Source organism: Lynx canadensis, chromosome A2, assembly GCF_007474595.2.
Source record: "Lynx canadensis isolate LIC74 chromosome A2, mLynCan4.pri.v2, whole genome shotgun sequence".
Lineage (NCBI taxonomy): Eukaryota > Metazoa > Chordata > Mammalia > Carnivora > Felidae > Lynx > Lynx canadensis.
In genome coordinates, this window is record NC_044304.2 from 25,685,288 (window position 1) to 25,706,021 (window position 20,734).

A 20,734-nucleotide genomic window follows, 5' to 3' on the forward strand; every position below is an offset into this window, starting at 1 on the left:
TTATTTTTCTGTTTTCTCTTCATGGATTTATGTTCTTACCTTTATTATATGCTTCTTTCCTGCTTTTTTTCTGTTTGATATTCTCTTCTGTTTCTTAAATTGGAAGCTTAAATAATTGATTTAGACCTTTCTTATTAATAAAAGTATGTAATGCTCTAATATGACTATTTTGATAAACAATTTGGCATTATTATAATGCTTGTGTATACCTAATGAGATAGCAGTTCTTTACCTAAGTGTAGTGTATACACTACAAAAACATTTTTATATCTGCATCAGGAGACATGTTCAAGCATTTTTTTTTTTTTTTTAAAGAGAAAGAGCATGTGTGCACACAAGGTAGGAAAGGGCAGAGGAAGAGGTAGAGAACTTTTTAAAAATTTTTATGTTTAATGTTTATATTAGAGACAGAGATAGAGCACAAGTTGGGGAGGGACAGAGAGAGAGGGAGACAAAATCTGAAACAGGCTCCAGGCTCTGAGCTGTCAGCACAGAGCCCAATACGGGACTCAAAATCATGAGTAGTGAGATCATGACCTGAGCTGAAGTTGGACACTTAACTAGCTGAGCCACCCAGATGCCCCTCAAAGCAGTTTTTCATAGTATTTTCTGTAATAGCAAAAAACTGGAAGTAACCCAGATGTTCATCAACATGAATATGTAAGTACTTATGTTAATTTATACCATGGAATACTGTACAAGAGTGAACATGAATAAACAATAGCTGTACATTATCAATGCAGATGAATCTCAGAAATGTTGAGTGAAAAAAGTAAGTTGCAAAGGATACTTAGACTATGAGCCAGTTAATATAGAACTTAGAAATCATGATACTTTTCATATATATATATATGTTACCTTCCTATATAGTAATAGAATGATGAATATTTCCTTGAGAGGGAGGCAGAGAAATGGATATAAAAATAGCTCAAATTTTACATAATATATACTGTAAGTGTTTTAAATACTTTATAAATATATACTTATTTAATTCTCATAATTAAATGAGTATGTGCTGTGAAGCAGGCACTATTATCGTTCTCATTTCTGAATAAAGGAGTTAATAAATAAGGGTACAGAAAATCTTAACTACTCCAAATCATTCTGCTAATAAGAAGTAAATCCTATAATCAAACCCAGGCAGTCTGGCTTCAGAGTCTGCACTCTTAACTATTAAGCCATACTGCCTGCCCTTATGGGAGAGGCAGGGGTCTTCTCAGTCTGGGTGTTAGGTACATGAAGTTTATTTAATATTCTTTAGTTCTTACTGCTATGTTTTCTGTTTATTTTTGTATATATGAACTATTTCATTAAAATAAATAACAGGTTTAAGCCAACTGGAAAAGGGAAACCCATAATCTGTATCCCTAATGTAAGTTAGGAAGTCAGTACTATTAATTTCTCTAACATGTGTCTTAGATACTAATAGATCATAAAATATAAAAATCAGATAGATGATGTGTTCGTAATGTTTTATATCTTGACCTGGGTGGTGGTTAGTTATAAAGGTGTGTTCACTTAGTGGTGATTCATCAAGCTACATACACTTTTGATTTGTTCACTTCTTTGTATGCATTCCATATTTCAATAAATTCTTTATAATAATAATGTCAGGGGTGTCTGGGTGGTTCAGTTGGTTAAGCATCCAACTTTGGCTTAGGTCATGATCTTATGGTTCGTGATTTTGAGCCCCTATTATCAGGCTCTCTACTGTCAGCACAGAGCCCACTTTGGATCCTCTGTCCCCTTCTCTCTTTGCCCCTCCCCTGCTCAGGGATCTCTGTCAAAATAAGTAAACATTAAAAAAATAGCAATGTCACATAAGATTTTTAAATTCCAAAGATTTCTTATGCAGCTATATTATGTGTGTCTTTATTGGGATGAGCATAAGAGGATTATAAGTTATAAGTATAAAACTAAATGGACTGACTTTCTGAGATTCTACTTCATTGAAGAATCTTAAGGAGAATGTGATATATGTCAAGCAACAAAACAACAAACAGGGCATAGCACAATATACACAATAATCTACCTTTTATGCAAAAGAAAGAAAATAAGAATTCATATTTGTTATTTATTTGTTATGCATAAAGAAATCTGGAGAGTTATACATAAAGGAGTTAGTAACCTGGTTATGTGGAAGTACGGTAGGGTGGAAACTGTCTTTATGAGATAAGGATGACAGGAAGACTTTCAGTGTATATACCTTTTTTAGTATTTCTGGAACCTTGAAACTATACCACCTATTCTAAATAAATAAACATTAACTTATTGAGTTAAAAAGAAGGCATGTTTAACCTGGCCTATTTATTATTCATTCATTCATTCATTCATTCATTCATGAGGGAGAGAACTTATGTGTATGTATACACATGGGGAGGGGCAGAGAGAGAGAGAGAGAGAGAGGGAGAATCTCAAGCAGGCCCCATGCTCAGCACAGAGCCTTTATGGAGGGCTCAATCTAATGATTGTGAGATCACGATCTGAGCTGATATCAAGACTCAGACACTCAGACTCAGCCAGGTGCCCCAACATGGCTCTTCTTAGGTAGATTCAGACTCTGTCCTTTGAGACTCATATTTACTTATTTGTTGGCTATCGTAATATTTCCATTTTCAGGAGATTTGGTCTAGTATCTCTTGAGATAGAGAAATTTTGGAATAACTATGCCATCCAATTATGTTCAAAGAGGACTTTTTCAGTTAAATACCCAAAACCTTTTTCAGAGTTTCTTCGTTCCAAGTGTTTATTTCAGTACTTTTTTGATCTCTGTCTTTTTTGGATGTTGTACATCTGTAGGCAGAATTTTCTTTTTTTTCTTCTTTCTTCTTTCTTTCTTTTCTTTCTTTCTTTCTTTCTTTCTTTCTATTATTTACTAAGTAATCTCTACACCCAGCATGGGGCTTGAACTCATGAACCTGAGATCAAGAGTTCCGTGCCTCTTGTAATTGAGCCTGCCAGCTGCCCAGCAGAACTTTTATTTTTAATGAGAAAGCTTTTTGTTAATAATATGACCGTATATTTAAACAGTTGATTAAATAGTGTGATTTAAAAAGTGCTTTGGTACTGTGACTTTGAGCTATCTGACATCATTTAATTTAAAGCAAAAAATAGTGTTAGTGTTTAAATGGCTAAACTGTCCCTTTTTTTCTTTTTAAAACTTGATTTATTAAGACACATTTTATAAGCATGATAAAAATTACTGTTTAAATCAAAATCTCCAGAAGTTGAAATGGAGATTAAGAGTATAAATCTATACTATTTTAAGGAAATGTTTAAAGCTACTCCCTTAAAATCTGGTCCAGAATTAAATTGAAAGAAAAAAGTTTTAGTTAATATTTTGTAGGGACATTGAAAGAAATATACAGTTTGTAACCTCAGCTTCATATTAGAATCGTCTGGAGCTTTTAAAACACATGATGCCTCCCAGAGATTATGATTTAATTATCCCCCAGAGATTATGATTTAATACTTCTAAATTATTCACATTTAAAATCTGTAAGTTGTTAATATCTGTGAAGATCATGTTGACCTGCATGGACTATGCTATTTTGAGGGAATATTGAGAAGCGAAAATATATTAACTTAATCATGCATTTCTGCATTAAGTAGAATAAGGTGGTGATTTTTGTCATAGGCGTTTATTTTCCTTTTTTTTTTTTTAATTTATTTTTTGGGAGAGCACAAGTGGGGGATGGGCAGAGAGAGTGGGACAGAGGAGCTGAAGCAAGCTCTGCGCTGACAAGCTCACTGACAGCAGGGAGCCCGATATGGGGCTGGAACTCACAAACCTCAAGATCTTGACCTGAGCGGAAGTCAGACGCTCAACTGACAGAGACACCCACGTGCCTCTGGCATTTATTTTCCTATTTAGACTGCTGATATCATCTAAAAGCCCCTACTTAAAAACAAGAAAAAAACCCATATACAAAAGATCCTGTATGACTTTTGGTTAATGATGTTTGTAAACTGCTTAGGGGTACCTGGGTGGCTCAGTCAGTTAAGCATCCGACTTCCCACTTTGGCGCAGGTTACAATCTGGTGGTTTGAGACCCGCATTGGGCTCTGTGCTGACAGTTCAGAGCCTGAAGCCTGCTTCAGATTCTGTGTCTCCCTTTCTCTGTGTCCTTCCCCTACTGTCTTTCTCTCTCTCTCTCTCTCTCTCTCTCTCTCAAAATAAACATAAAATTTTTTTATTAAAAAACTATATAATTGTCATTGTGAAGTTTACTTGTAAAATGAGCGAATAACTTTTTTCAAACTGTTGTTATAGTTTTAGGTGCTTTAGAATAAAAATTGTACAAGTGTTTAGGAAAATCACAGAGATTAATACCTTGTAATATCAACTTAATATTAAAATTTCTATTCCTATCACTGATGTGTTTTTTTTTTTATAAGTTTTTTTTTTAACGTTTATTTATTTTGGGACAGAGAGAGACAGAGCATGAACTGGAAGGGGCAGAGAGAGAGGGAGACACAGAATCAGAAGCAGGCTCCAGGCTCTGAGCCATCAACCCAGAGCCCGACGCGGAGCTCGAACTCACGGACTGTGAGATCGTGACCTGAGCTGAAGTCGGACGCTTAACCGACTGAGCCACCCAGGCGCCCCAAAGGTTTTTAATGAATATACTCCAGTATAGAATAAAATGCTAGCAAGATTTAGCAAACATAAGTGTTTACTTGAGTTTAGGGAATTTGAAGTACATCTCCATCTAGATAAAATTTAAAATTCAAATATATTTTAATAGATTAGAGATTATGCCATTTATAATTATGCCATAGTTTCTTGATAGCTTCAGGGAATGAGTCATTTCAGAAAACAGGATTTTCTGATGAGTTGAAAATGTACACTTTTTACAACCAAATAATTTTTGGATGGAAATTTTTCTACAGTGATTAAACATTCCTTGTCACCTTAAATAGAGTAAAGGAAAAACCTTTTCTTAATGACCTGGTTATATTTACTAATAGAATTATGCACTTAGAGGCATTAGAGGTTATAAGTTTTTTACCCCTGTGCTAGGTGACTTTGTATTAGCATGTTTTAAAATTACTGAATTAGTGCATTTTTGTAATGTGTTGGTTCTTCTGGATTGTTATTTGTCAGTTTTTCTGGGTCAGCCATCCTATAGGAACTGTTTAGAAATAAAATATATGTTTTAACATATATGTAATATATGTGTCTAAAACATATATGCAACTATGGATCTGTGAGGAAACATGAATTTATAGTGCATGAACTTGGACTTCTACACTTCTCTTCTTACCTTCTGGTTATCAATAGAATATGTTTAAAATGGTGTTATTGGAATCTTTGATAAATATATTGCTGGAAACTTTTAGGAAAATGTTAAGATACTCTACCTAAGATCAGGTAACAAATGGCCATGAAATCTCTTCAGCTTTTTACACTATAAGTTATTTTGATCTCTTCAGCCTTTCTTTGCAATATGTTATTTTTATATTACATTTCAAAAATTTCAGTAACTAGCTTCATTTATTGGAAATATATGATAGGTACCTCTATAATTTTTTCAGCAAATATTTATCAGTCTTCTACCCAGTGCTAAAGATGAAAAAACAAATGTCTGACTTCTTGAAATCATAAGTCTATTTGAACAAAACAATAAAAAACCTTTGAGTGTAGTATAATAGTATAGTGGCATATGCCTGGGTGTTAACGATATTATAGAGGAGGAGCATCTAATTCAGTGTATCAGTTAGTTTATGCTAGTTATATTGTGGTAATGAACAATCCAAGACCTCACTTGATTTAGTTTTTGCTCATGTTACATGTTTAAGTAGGTGGCTGCTCCATCCACAGTTGTTCTCCTTTGTGGAATTCAGGCCAGAGGAGCAGCTCCTGTCTGGGACATGTTCTGGTGGTAGAGGGACAAGAGCTGTGCATAGCCATGCAGTTACAGTGAATGCTTCTTCTGCTCAGAAATGGCACATGCCACTTCTATTCACATTTTATTGCCCAAAGCAACGCACATGGCCAAGTGTGATGAAGTTGAGCAGGAAATGTAATTTAATGTTCACAGAGGAAGAAGCAGTGGAATAATTGAACACAGTCATATGTTTTACTACATTCAGCTTACTTCCCAACTCAAAGTGAAAATTATCTACCTGTGGGAATATCAAATAAGAATGTATTTTAACAAAAATAAAGTTGTTTTTCATTCCTTTTGAGTGTTGTAATATTCATAAGGTAAATGGTTTGTATTTCTCAGATGAGAAAAGTAAGACATAAAGAAATTATAATTTGAAGTAGTGTTCTTTTAAGCAGATAGAAGACTGTATCATTGATATACTACTTACTGTCTTTTGTGAATAATTCTGACATTTGACATTGAATTATGGGATTTAGTCATAAATGTTTTTTTCCAAACATCTCTTCGGTCTACTTTATCTTGCTGATTCATCTGCTTTGTCATGGACTGAATCTACATTAATCATATTTTCAGATAAAACTCTGGGATATATGATTTCATGGGGTCAAATATTAGAGTAGGTAGAGAGTGACATAAATTACATAGCATTTGCTTATTGAGCATCTCTTTATTAAGCATTTACTGTATGGCATATTTGCAAGTTGACAGGGATACAGGGGTGACAAGAGGTGATCCCTGCTTTTAGTGATTCTACATAAACGGACATGTATACAGATAATTACAACAATACGATGAAATAATTGCTAAGAGAGGTGCTATTTAAATGAACTGCAGTAGAAATGTTGAGGCTAGGATGACCGATTAATAAGGCAATGAAGGAGGGAACAGAATGTCACCAGAAGTGACATCTAAAACAAGTCCTAAAAGAAGAACAAGATTTTAGCATGCACATGAGGGGGAAGTACACTTTAGGCAATATCAATAAATAGCATGAGTTAATAACATGAAGGAAAAAAAACGGTAGCTTGTTTGAGAAACTTTTTTTTTTTAATTTTTTTTTTATTTGACGCTTATTTATTTTTGAGACATAGAGAGACAGAGCATGAACGGGCGAGGGTCAGAGAGAGAGGGAGACACAGAATCTGAAACAGGCTCCAAGCTGTCAGCACAGACCCCGATGTGGGGCTCGAACTCACGGACTGTGAGATCATGACCCGAGCCGATGTCGGTCGCCCAACCGACTGAGCCACCCAGGCGCCCCCGAGAAACTTTGTTTTTAAAAGTAAATCTCTACACCCAACATGGGGCTTGAACTCACCACCCTGAGATCAAGAGTCTCATGCTATACCAACTGAGCCAGCCAGATGCCCCTTGTTTGAGAAACTTTTAGTGATTTTGTGTAACATAATATGGGGGAAGGAAGAGAAGATGAGGCAGACAAAGTAGTTTAGGATCAAATCATGAAGGATTTTAATTTTTTTTTAGTGTTTTTATTTTTGAGAGAGAGAGAGAGAGCTAGCGAGCGAGCATGAGCATGGGAGGGGCAGAGTGAGAGGGAGACCCAGAATCTGAAGCAGGCTCCAGGCTCTGAACTGTCAGCACAGAGCCTGATGCAGGCCTTGAACCCCCCAGACTGTGAGATCATGACCTGAGCTGAAGTCAGTCACTCAACCAACTGAGCCACCCAGACGCCCCTCAAATCATGAAGGATTTTAATGTTATGCTATTTTTTTTTCCTTTAGGACTGGTGGTGAGGAGTTCAAAAAGATTTCAAAAGAATCACATGGTTAGATCTTTGTTTTTAGAGGAGGAGTCTTGGTGATAATGTGGAAGATATTGCCTAGAGGCAAGGAGACCTGGTAGAGTGGTATAGTAGAAAGGACAGTTAGAAACAAACGGGAGTGCAACAAAATCATCTGTATGGAGGGAGACAGATTTGGGAGTCATCAAGCAAAGTAGTGAAGGGTGTAGGAAATATACTCCCAGGGAAGTTTGTACATCTCTAGAAAAGTAGAGGCTAGAGAACCCTGGGGATAATCAGCATTGAAATAGCTGGCAGGGAAAAAAGAAAACAGTTGGAAGAACAGCCAGAGAAAGAGGACCAGGAAAGATTGGGTTTGTGAGATACAAGGCAAGGGAGAGTTTTTGAGAAGACAATTATTAACAGCACTAAAATGTCACTTTATAGGGAGTATAAGTATTAAAAGCTGGGCTATTAGTGGAGTAGTAGGTATGGAAGCTCACTGGCAATGGGTAAAAGGCTATAAATAGTGAGTGTTACAGCTCTGACAGTGCTTGAATAAGTGGATGCAGAGGGTAATATTACCATGTAGGGGCACCTGGGTGCCTTAGTTGGTTGAGCGTCCGACTTGGGCTCAGGTCATGATCTCACAGCTCGTGAGTTCGAGCCCTGCATCGGGCTCTGTGCTGACAGCTCAGAGCCTGGAGCGTGCTTCAGATTCTGGGTCTCCCTTTCTCTCTGTCTCTAACCCACTCACATTCCGTCTCTGTCTCTCTCAAAAATAAATAAACATTAAAAAAAATTAAAAAAAAAAGATTACCATGTAAAAGATATGTGTATGTACATTTCCATGATGGTAATTTTTTTTCTCCAGTTTTAGTTGTTGGTAATTCTGAGGAGACTTTGGTGGGTGGTACGATGTGGAGTGAGAAAAGTCTTCTAGGTTAGGCATTCCTTATCCACATTAATTTTTCAGTAGACTTAAATGTATGTTGGTATCGTATTGCATTAAATACAATTTGTGCAAACGGGACATGAATCCCAGATGTCAAAATGTATGGGAATGTTAAAATTTTGTAATTCCACACATTAGAAATTCAGTAGCATGGATGATATTCTCTGGTACTTTTATATGTATAATATATATAAAATGTAATATGTATATATTAATTTACATTCAAATTAGTTAGCACATAGTACAGTAATGATTTCATGAGTAGAATCCAGTGATTCATCCCCTGCATATAACACCCAGTGCTCGTCCCAAGTGTCCTCCTTAATGCCCCTTGCCCATTTAGCCCATTTCCCCCACCTAAAACCCCTCCAGCAATTCTCAGTTCTCTGTATTTAAGAGTCTCTTATGTTTTGCCCCCCTCTCTGTTTTTATATTATTTTTGCTTCCCTTCCCTTATGTTCATCTGTTTTGTATCTTAAATTCCACATATGAATGAAGTCATATGACATTTGTCTTTCTCTAAGTTTGCTTAGCATAATACACTCTAGTTCCACGCTGTTGCAAATAGCAAGATTTCATTCTTTTTGATTGCTGAGTAATATTCTATTGTGTGTGTGTGTGTGTGTGTATGTACACCCCATCTTCTTTATTCATTCATCAGTCAGTGGACATTTGGGCTCTTTCCGTACTTTGGCTATTATTGATATAAACTATATAAACTGCTATAAACATTGGGGTGCATGTGCCCCTTTGAAACAGCACACCTGTATCCTTTGGATGAATACCTAGTAGAGCAATTGCTGGGTCATAGGGAGTTCTATTTTTAATTTTTTGAGGAGCCTCCATACTGTTTTCCAGAGTGGCTGCACCAGTTTGCATTCCCATCAGCAGTGCAAAAAGGTTCCTCTTTCTCCACATCCTCACCAGCATTTGTTGCTGCCTGAGTTGTTAATTTTAGCCATTCTGATAGGTGTGAGGTGGTCTCTCATTGTGATTTTGATTTGTATTTCCCTGATGATGAGTGATATTGAGCATTTTTTCAAGTGTCTGTTAGCCATCTGGATGTCTTCTTTGGGAAAGTGTCTATTCATGTCTTGCCCATTTCTTCACTGGATTATTTGTTTTTTGGGTGTTGAGTTTGATAAGCTCTTTATAGATTTTGGATACTAACCCTTTATCTGATATGTCATTTGCAAATATCTTCTCCCATTCTGTCGGTTGCCTTTTAGTTTTGCTGATTGTTTTCCTTCACTGTGCAGAAGCTTTTTATCTTGATAAGGCCCCAGTAGTTCATTTTTGCTTTTGTTTCCCTTGCATCCGGAGACATGTTGAGTGAGAAGTTGCTGCAGCCAAGGTCAAAGAGGTTGTTGCCTGCTTTCTCCTCTAGGATTTTGATGGGTTCCTGTCTTACGGTTAGGTCTTTCATCCATTTTGAGCTTATTTTTGTGTATGGTGTTAGAAAGAGGCCCAGGTCCATTCTTTTGCATGTCGCTGTCCAGTTTTCCCAACACCATTTGCTGAAGAGACTGTCTTTATTCCATTGGATATTCTTTCCTGCTTTGTCCAAGATTAGTTGGCCATATGTTTGTGGGTCTATTTTTGGGTTCTCTATTCTTTTCCATTGATCTATGTGTCTGTTTTTGTGCCAGTACCATACTATCTTGATCATTACAGCTTTGTAATACATCTTAAAGTCTGGAATTTTGATGCCTCCAGCCCTCTAGTACTCTTTGATATTCTGAGGTTTTACATCTGGGAATTTATCTTTGCATTTATTTCTCTTGGTACAAAAAAATTACGTCTGCAAAGTGTGTGTGTGTGTGTGTGTGTGTGTGTGTGTGTGTGTGTGTGTGTGTATGTGTAACTGATAGCTGGATATATATCCAGCTCTTGCTATGTCCAAAGTGTATGAATGAGAGACACTCTAAGGACTGGTTAATCTGTGAATGATTGATAGTTATTTTATATTTGGACAAAATTAAATTTTTAGCACATATCCTATAGTATTCAACGAAAGGGTTAAATGTCTTTGTATCTGTCCTGATGAACACTTAACTATTAAAGAATGATTATAGGAACTTATAAACCAAGATTTAAAAAAAAAAATGGAAACACTGATCAAATTTAAATATTTTTGCAGTGAGAGATACATTTTGCGAATTATCAAATTCTATTTTATGTTAGTTTGGTCACTTATTTTCATTTCATGTAATTTTACAATAGTTTTTCAGTTTTACATTCTTGTTTTTGTGGTAAGTGCTGAATATGTAATGATTAAAATGTAGTTTCAACATAAAGTAAAAATGAAGATAGCAAGAAATTATTAATTAAATATGTAAGACTAATAATTCCTCTGAATTTATACTATGTAAAATGAGGTCATGTATGTGGAACTGGTTTTGTTTTTTTTTTTAATGTTTATTTTTGAGAGAGAGAGAAAGAGTGTGAACGGGGGAGGGCCACAGAGAGAGGGAGACACGGAATCTGAAGCAGTCTCCAGACTCTGAGGTGTCAGCACAGAGTCCAACGTGGGGCTCAAACCCACATACCGTTAGATCATGACCTGAGCCGAAGTCGGATGCTTAACCAACTGAGCCACCCAGGCAGCCCTGGAACTGTTTTTATGAAGTATGTAGTGAGAAATTAAGTATCTGATTTTAAGTATAGAAGAAATATTCAAAATTCACTCTAAATTTAATAGAAAAACATAATTAAGTTATTCTGGAGCAAAGGGATCAAATAAAATATTTTCAATTTCACAGAGTTTTATTCATAAATGTAAAGATAATAAAGATGTACTGAAATGTATTTTAAAAATACATTTTATATGGGTTCTAGGATGGAAAAATTTATTTTGAGTGGGATGGGGGGGCAGGGAAAGAAGACTTTGGAGGAATGGCTTTTTGTGAGTTTTGGCCCAGTGTAAGTATATAGCAGCAGTCTTACTTAAAAAAAAAAAATGTACCATTTTATTTAGCATGTGTTGCAGTTCTAAACCTTAGTAGTCTTTAACTTGCACAATGTTTTCTCTTGTAAAGCATGTATGTCAAAACCCAGAATCTGCACTGTCACTTCCTTGTTGTAAATCTAGCTCTCCTTCTAAGATAACATGCCTGAAACTGAGTGTAAATTTCTCAGGGTCTTGAAAAACAGTTTGAGAACAAAATAAAAGTTAAGGTATGATTAATTTCCTATGTTATGACTATTTAAAAGTTCATTTCAATATTTTCAATATGATTTTCAAAAATTATCAAATGAACTCTATCAATGGAAAACTCAAAAAATACCTTAAGTTTTATGGCATAGCATCTAAATTTGCTTACATTGAGTACTCACAAATTGTTAATTTCAGTTAGTAAAAGAGATCTCTCATACTTGAACCAGTTTACATTCTTTACTAAACTTTAGAGTTGAAACTCTATAAAGGCGTTTCATCTTAAATTTTGCTTGATATTTTAGATTTTATTTTATTATTATTATTTCTTTTTTTAAGTATTTAGAGAGAGAAGGAGAGAATAAGCAGGGGAGGGGCAGAGAGAGAGGGAGAGAGAGAATCCCAAGCAGGCTCCACACAGTGCAGAGCCCGATATGGGGCTTGAACCCATGAACTGTGAGATCATGACCTGAGCCAAAACCAAAAATGGGGCGTTCAACTGACTGAGCCACCCAGGCATCCCGACATTTTAATATTTAAATGTTTATTTTTAATTTATTTTGAGAGAGAGAAAGAGTGAGAGAGAACATACACATGAATAGGGGAGGGGCAGAGAAGCAGAACCCCAAGCGGGTTCCATGTTGTCAGTGCAGAGCCCAATGAGGGGCTCCATCTCATGAAGCATGAGATCATGACCTGAGCCTAAATCAAGAGTTGGACACTTAACCGACTGAGCCGCCTAGGTGCCCCAGATATGTTAGATTTTAAATCAAGTCCTTAACTGAGGTGAATCTAAAATCGTATTCAAATGTGAGAAGTATGACAGGATATTTTAGTGGGATATCTTTTTGGTATGTTCAAAATGAATTGTTTGAATTTGAACTACAGCTTTAATTGCATGTCTGTTGCCTGCAGGTATCTTGTTTAAAAAGAAAAGTGAAATAACTGAATAGTGCCATTTGTCATTCTAACAATAGAGTACTTTGATTTAAGAAACAAAGTTTTGCCATAATTATGTTAATTAAATGTTTAAATGCAAACTTGTTAGTGATATTTTTATGTAAATACCTTTTATTGGTATTGATTTTAGTATTTATATGACAGGCATAGAAACTTTTTATGAAATACTAATGCTTTACAGTAGGATGTCTTTAGCCAAATTGGTCATTGTTAGAAATTGTTCTCATCTCTGTTATGGGATTGTCATTATAGTTTTTTTCTTTTCCGTTATCTTGAATTCTTTCAAGGTGGGGACTTTGTCTTCTGTGCTCATTTTTCTAGAGTTAGTACTGTCTAGGTTTTAACATGGTTTTATGTTTTCTTCTTAGATCTTGTAGATACTGATTTTGTCTATTATATTTTACTTAAATTTTATCTTTGTCTTTAGATTTTATTTTCTATATTATGTATTCCTTTTATTTGTCTATGATGAATTCTATGTATATATAATTATTTTTACCATTAAATAGTTAATTTTTTAGAAGTTTATGGAGCCATTATATTTTCTGTTATACTGACAATGTAAAAAATAGAGGAGATTTATGAATATGTTTAAGTATTTAACAACACAAGCAAGTTATATAGACTTATCTACCTCTAGTCAGTGTGGTATTTAAAGAGAAATTCTTTTCATCCTCTGAAACTCTAGTCCTATATCTCTGGCTTTTCATACATTACAATTCCGTTTCTAGATGTGTAGAATTCCTTAATCTACATGTGAATTCCCAAAACATAAACACAGTATTCTACAGATTTCAAAATGCTGTTGATTGATTTAGCCATCACTGAGCACTTCCTATGTGCCCCACACTGTTCTAACCAAACCAAAGTCCCTGACTCTACGAAGCTAACATTCTAGCCCGCATGTACCATCATCCATCTTTCATTATTACCTCAGCCTATTTAGGACAAATTGGAATGTTTTTGATTTGTTGACAGGTAATCCAACATAATTCAGTTCCTCTTGTCCTATAAGTTTGCTGTGTAAAAGCAAATGCTATCATATGGCCCCAAAGTATTCTGGTTAAATTTGAGTTTTGTTCTGAATTACTAGTGCTCTACATTTGGTGAAATTTGTACATATCTCCTTTAATTTTATAAATTTAGATCAGGGGCGCCTGGGTGGCGCAGTCGGTTAAGCGTCCGACTTCAGCCAGGTCACGATCTCGCGGTCCGTGAGTTCGAGCCCCGCGTCGGGCTCTGGGCTGACGGCTCAGAGCCTGGAGCCTGTTTCCGATTCTGTGTCTCCCTCTCTCTCTGCCCCTCCCCCGTTCATGCTCTGTCTCTGTCCCAAAAAAATAAATAAACGTTGAAAAAAAAAATTAAAAAAAAAATAAATTTAGATCATATACGTATCTTGGCCTCTTCTTTACTAACAGGTAAACTTAAAGTATTTTTCAAGGTCATCAAGGAACTGCTTAGACAGTTATTTAATGTCTAATGTTGTATTAGACATTGAATGATTTTGTTTTGGTGGTTCTTTCTTTTGTTTCTTCTCTACTCTGAAACTCACTTTTCTGTCTTCCTCAATGTGACTTTTAATAGAACTTTTAAAACTTTTGTTTGCCTGACATTGTACTTTTCTAGTTCTTAACTTTTCGACAGTTTTGACATTTCTATCTTTATTTCCATTGTCTGTGCAGACTTTATCCTGTCGAGTTTCCTCCCTAATTCTCTCAAAATTCACATATTTACAGTCTTAAATTACTACTTCTAAGAGCTTTATTTCAAAATTTATGTACTTATCATGAATTTCTTAAATGTATTTTTAGTTTATTTTTTAACTTTTTAAAGTTTACACTTTAGTGGTTTTTAGTATGCTCACAAAATTTACAACTATACCACTATTTATTTCCAGAACATTTTTGTTGCTCCCCAAAGAAACTGTACCCATTTAGCAATCACTCTTCATTTCCTCCTCTTCAAGCCTCTGGCAACCATTAATCTACTTTCTGCCTCTATACATTTGCCTATCCAGGAGTTACTTCATATAAATGGAATCATATAACATGTGGAGTTTTGTGTCTGGCTTCTTTCATTCACTCTGGTGTTTTCAAGGTTCATCCATGTTGTAGCATGTATCTGTACTTTATACCTTTTATTGCCAAATAATATTCCATTGTAGGCATATACCATATTTCATTTATCACTTTTACTACATACTCAGTTGATGGATGTTTGGGTTGTTTCTACTTTTTGGCTATTATGAGTAATACTGCTGTGAACATACATGTACAAGTTTTTTTGTGGACATATGTTTTCAGCTCTCTTGGTTACATACCTAGGAATAGAATTGCTGGGTCATATCATAACTCCATATTTAATGTCTAAAGAAACCGCCAAACTGTTTTCCAAAGTGGCTATACTATTTAACATTTCTACCAGCAGTGTATGAAGGTTCGATTTCTCTACTTCCTGGTCAACACTTGTTATTGTCTTTTTTATTGTAGCCAGCTAGTATGAAGTGATACCTCACTTTGATTTTTGTTTTGCATTCCCCTAATTAATAATGTTGTGAGCATCTTTTCATGTACTTACTGGCTATTTGTATTTTTTTTTTTTTTCTGGAGAAATGTTCATGTCCTTTTCCCACTTAAAAATTAGGTTATTTATCTTTTTATTGTTGAGTTGTGTATTCTGGATATAATTCCCTTATCAGCTGAGTGATTTCAAAAATTTTTTTCCATTCTATAGATTGTTTTGATGGTGCCTTTTTTGTTATTACAGTAAAACATACATAACATAAAATTTACTATTTTTTAGTATTTTAAGGGTACAATTCACTGGTATTAAATACATTCACAGTGCTGTGGAACTATCACCTTTATTCATTTTCAGAACTTTTCCATCACCCCAGACAGAAACTCTGTACTCATTAAACAATAACTCTCCTTCTTCTTCTACCCCAGTCCCTGATAACTCCTCTATTTTTACTGTGTGGCTCTATGAATTTGCCTATTCTAAGTGCCTCATGTAAGTGGAATAAGATAGTATTTATCCTCATGGTGTCTTTTGTAGCAGAGAAGTTTTTAATTTTGATGAAGTTCAGCTTACCTTTTATTTTTCAAGTAATTTTTAATGATCTTAAAATTCTTCATTTATATGGTCACTTGTGCTTTTTATGTCATATCTCAGATGCTATTGCCTAATCCAAGGTCATAAAGATTTATTTTAATCATTTTTGAGTACTCTCTTACTTGGTTCTTTCATCCATTTTCAAACATCAATGTAACTATCAGAGGTTTTGTGAGAAGGCTTTGTTAAATGTTCTTATTTATTTATTTATTTATTTAATGTTTATTTTGAGAGAGAGAGAAAGAGAGGGAGAGAGGGAGAGAGGGGGAGAGGGAGAGAGGGAGAGAGAGAGAGAGAGAGAGAGAGAGAGAGAGAGAGAGAACACATTCAGGGGAGGGGAGAGAGAGAGGATCCCAAACACTGATAGTGCAGATCCCAGTGCAGGCTTGATCTCACAGCCATGACATCATGACATGAGCTGAAATCAAGCGTTGAAAGCTCAACTGACTGAGCCACCCAGGTGCCGTTAAATGTTCTCTTTTAAAATTTTTAGATCAGGATAGTGGCTTTCAAATTTTAGAATCTCCTGGGATGCTTACTAAAACTACAGGTTCCTGAGAGGATATTTGTACATTCGTAGTAAACTTCTAGGAGACTTCACATCACATTGAAAAAGTGTGTAAATAAAATAGGCCAGCATAGTGATTAAGAGCATGGATCCTGGAGCCTCACTACCTGGGTGTGAGGTAGACAATCCTGGTTGTCACTTTTTAGCTGTATGATCTTGGGCAAGTCACTTATTCTCTAGGCATTCATTCCCTCTCTTATGGGGTCCCTTGCTCTCTCTGTTGCAAGGATTAAACAAGCAAATATCTGTGAAGTGCTTAGAGTAATTTGGCAATAGTGTTAACCCCGTAATTGTTAGATATTGTCATACCCTTTAATTTTAGTAATGTCATTTCTAGGGACTTAATCTAGAACATTATCAGCAATGTTGCAAAAAGATGTAGGTATAACAGTTTCATCACAGAATAATTGCAAGAATTTACCATATATAGTCTAAATTAATGAAATTTATGAAATGTCATTTGCTAGTCATATTTTCAAAAATATTTAATACCATGAAAAATAATGACGTAAATGAAAAAGTCAAGTAAATATACAACTATATATAAATTATGTCTCTAAACTTCTTTGAAAATATGGGGTAGGGAAGCAGAGTGTTGGTCTTACATTGCATATAAAGAAGTATGTTAAAATGTTGACATGGGTTATTCTTGGAAGCCGGGAGGAATGATTTTAATTTTCTTCTGTACTTTATTGTACTCTCCTGACTTCAACAGTAAGTATACACAGAAAAACAAATCATTTTATTTATTTATTTGTTTATTTTTATTATTTTAGAGAGAGAGAGCACACAAGCAAGGGAGAGGGACAGGCGGAAAGAGAAAGAGAATCCCAGGCAGGCCCTACACTGAGCGCAGAGCCCAACATGGAGCTTGGTCCTACAACCCTGGGATCATGACCTGAGCCAAAATCAAGAATCAGACGCTCAACTGACTGGGCCACCCAGGTGCCCCCAAATTATTTTTTTTTAAAAGACAAAATATGGGGAAAGCTCATATAAAATAGGAAAAATGACAGGAAAACAGGAAAAGCCCAGTGTGAAATAGGAAAGTAGAATGTAAATAGGAAACCTGAGTCCTAGTACTAGTATTGTTATTAAATAGTCTCAAGCCTCGAGATGCCTGGCTAGCTCAGTAGAGCATGCAACTCTTGATCTTGGGGTCGTGAGTTCAGGCCCCACTTTGGGCTGGCAGATTACTTAAAAAAATAGTTTTCAGCCTTGAATGAATTTTCTGTCTACCTTGGGGGACAGAGTTTCCTCATCTGTGAAATGGGAAATTGAACTAAAATTTAAAAGACAGTGTGTAGACTGGCTAAGAGTTGGGAGGTTAGAGGGGGGAGTTAGGGACTGCAGTTTAAGAGATCACTGTGTGGGTTCATGCCCTGGTTCTTCTTCCTATTCACTTGGTGACTTCTGGCAAGTAATCTAACCTCTCTGTGCCTCAGATTTCTTGTTTATAATGTGGGGATAGTAATAATACCTCATAGGAGGGGTGTGAGAATCAAATGAGTTAATAATACATGTAAAGGACTTAATATAGAATCTGGCACATAGGAAGGATTCAATCAATGTTACTTATTTTTACTGGTATATAAGATTCTTTCTAATGCAGTCATTTATTTCCAATAATATTGTTAGTCAAGTGAGCAATTCTTAAATTGGTCATTTGAAATTTAGCTGATTTTTTATTTAGGTATTTTGAAGTCCCTGTTTCCCTCCCCCAGCTTTACTATTATGTCTTATGTTTAGTATAGGCAGCTTCTTTGGGGCCTAAATTATCTTATTGTTGAGGGTATTTTGTAGACTTTTTCAGCAGTAAAAATCTCATTTGATTTTATAGAGGTGTTTTTTTTTTTTTTTCCAATTCTTTTTGTTCTGAAACTAATGCATGTAGCTTAATATATTTGTAGTTAAATTACATAGGCTGTTAGGTTGTACCTAGTTTTCTTCAACTGATGTTTCAATTTTAAATTTAGGAACCAGCATAAAGCCCAAGAGAAAGTTACAGCTCAATTAGTCCATTCTAGTAAAAGCTAACTTCGTAAGGTAAACAACTAAACTGTTGGTAGAGCATGACCTACAGTAATGACTCAGTTGGTGCATAGATGTTACTTAACTTAATCCCAGAAAAAGAATGTATCCAAATGCTTTAAGAGAGAAATCTGAGTATGTGAAAATCACTTTCCGAGTCAGCAACCATGTTAATTCATTTTGGAACTCCTAACAGACTACAGAAATAGATGACTTTCATAATATTATATCATTTTCTTTCACTGACTATATATGACATACTTAATTAAAGTGACTCAGCTATTCCATCCCTTTGGAAATTTTCATCTGTAAGCAAGTCACTGTATGGTACCTCAGTTTATGGTGGCAGTCATAATGAAGATGATTATTTATTTTTTTCCCTGCGAGGGATAAGAATGAAAGTTGTATTTCAATACATTTATTCTTAGATCTTTAGAAGCTCTCCCCTTCTCTGCAGGGTTATAGCTGCAGTAGATAGCCCACTATAGGGGTCATTATTTCTGTGTTGGAGAACAAATTAGTTGAGTAACATTGTCAGGAAGCAAAAGGCAGGAGTTTGACTCCACAGTTATGGAATATAGTTTGTTACTTAAAAACATATTAGAGGATTCCTCTTATTATAATAACTTTTGTTTATAAAACATATTTATGTAATTCCCATGACAGGAGAAAAGTGCTGTGTCTTCTGATTTGATAGACAAAATCAGCTCAAGACAGCTTTGTGACTCACTGACAGAAGAGGGAAGAATTCTTCTTGCCTTAAGGATTGGATTTTATTTTAGGATGAGTTATTTGTCTAAGTACAGACATGAGAGAGTTCCTACCCTACATGTCAAGTCTCCTGTTCTATCTTCCCAGAGATTTGACGCAATGCCTCCTAACTCCCAAATGTATACCTTTGTATCATCTGCTACTTGGGTCATGTTAATTACATAGTGTTTATATTTCTTCCTCCATGTTTTTCTGAATGTAAGAATTTGTGAGTTTTTCCTTTAAACATTTTGAGCTAGAGTTTTAAACATTCGTTGGTTTGTTTCAGTTAAAAAAAATCATTTCTTAATATAGAAGAGACTGGTAACATGTCTGCTTCTGTGGAGGGAAATTAGGAAACTGTGGGATGTAGGGAAGACATTGTGCTTTCCACTGCATCACTCAACCTTTGGAACCCATTACATTTTTTTCCCCAAAATTTTAAACCTAATTTTATAGCATAGCATAAACACATTCACAAAGCTTTGTTTGTTTTATGGGTTTTAGCCCTTTTAAAGTTGAGACCACAAAATCTCTTAAAGTTGACTATGAATGTTTCATTGAAGACATAATGATGAATTTACAGTCTTCCTTTAAATGACCCACTTAAACTTGATTCACTGATTCACACCATAAACTTTAAAAGGTGGATTGTTGGTGTAGATTGATGGCTTAATTCTTCTAAAGTTAGCTCATAATCAACTGCTGCAAACTGGACCATATTCTCAATTTGTTTCTTTACTTCAACATCAATGTCCTTTAATTCTTCAACATTGGCTATATTGCTGTCTACTCTTCTATCTTTGAGAAGCATAATGAGGTCATCTTCTTGTATTTCTTCTTGTGTATGATAACTGACTCTAGGATCACTCATACTGTGTCCTGGATATTGGTGAGTCTGCAGCTACATCAGCATGACCCCCTTCACAGATCTATGATAGGCAGCTACGATCTTTGTTGCTTCCTGGACACATAGAACATACATTCCATCTGCTCTTAGCCCAGGAATAAAATTTTCTCTCTTGTAGTAATCAGTGCTGGCTGTTGCTCTCTCAGCAGATGCTCCCATTCCACAGCAGTTATTCCCACAGATGAAAATAAAGGTTGATTTCCACAAAACTGTCATATTGTAATTTTCGAATATAAAGTCAAGCAGAACTCATCTTTTCCATTGTATTTATAGGCCAGACCCATACCGGCTCCCAGGGGGACCTGAGCTCTGACAATGTCATTGCCCCAGTAGCTAGCAGTTCTTGGCATACATGTGCATTGATCCTTCTTTGTCTTTAGTACAGCCTTCTCTTTGTTCTGTAAACTCTACAAATTTCTGGGATAGAAGGGCCACAAATAAAGCAAAAGCCCAGTAGGTTGAGATGAGATGATCCATGATATTTATCCAATCTCAAGTTCCGCACAACCTTCTTGACACTTCATGAGCGATAAAAACCACGAATAATATTCTGTTAATGCTCTTGGTGAAGAGTCTGATCATTCTCTACTATTTGAGTCCCTCTTCCCTGATGAGCACTGTTATGATAGGAGGGCCCTCTTCTAATCCATGAAGGTC

The 20,734-nt window shown here is 35.5% G+C and overlaps 1 protein-coding gene and 1 pseudogene across 1 annotated transcript in view; one reads left to right on the forward strand and one right to left on the reverse strand.

The window, feature by feature from the left end:
- The window catches only part of LOC115508410 (sarcolemma associated protein), a 151,793-nt gene that overhangs the window by 21,118 nt on the left and 109,941 nt on the right, over positions 1-20,734 (forward strand).
- LOC115527236 lies at positions 19,761-20,554 on the reverse strand (annotated as a pseudogene).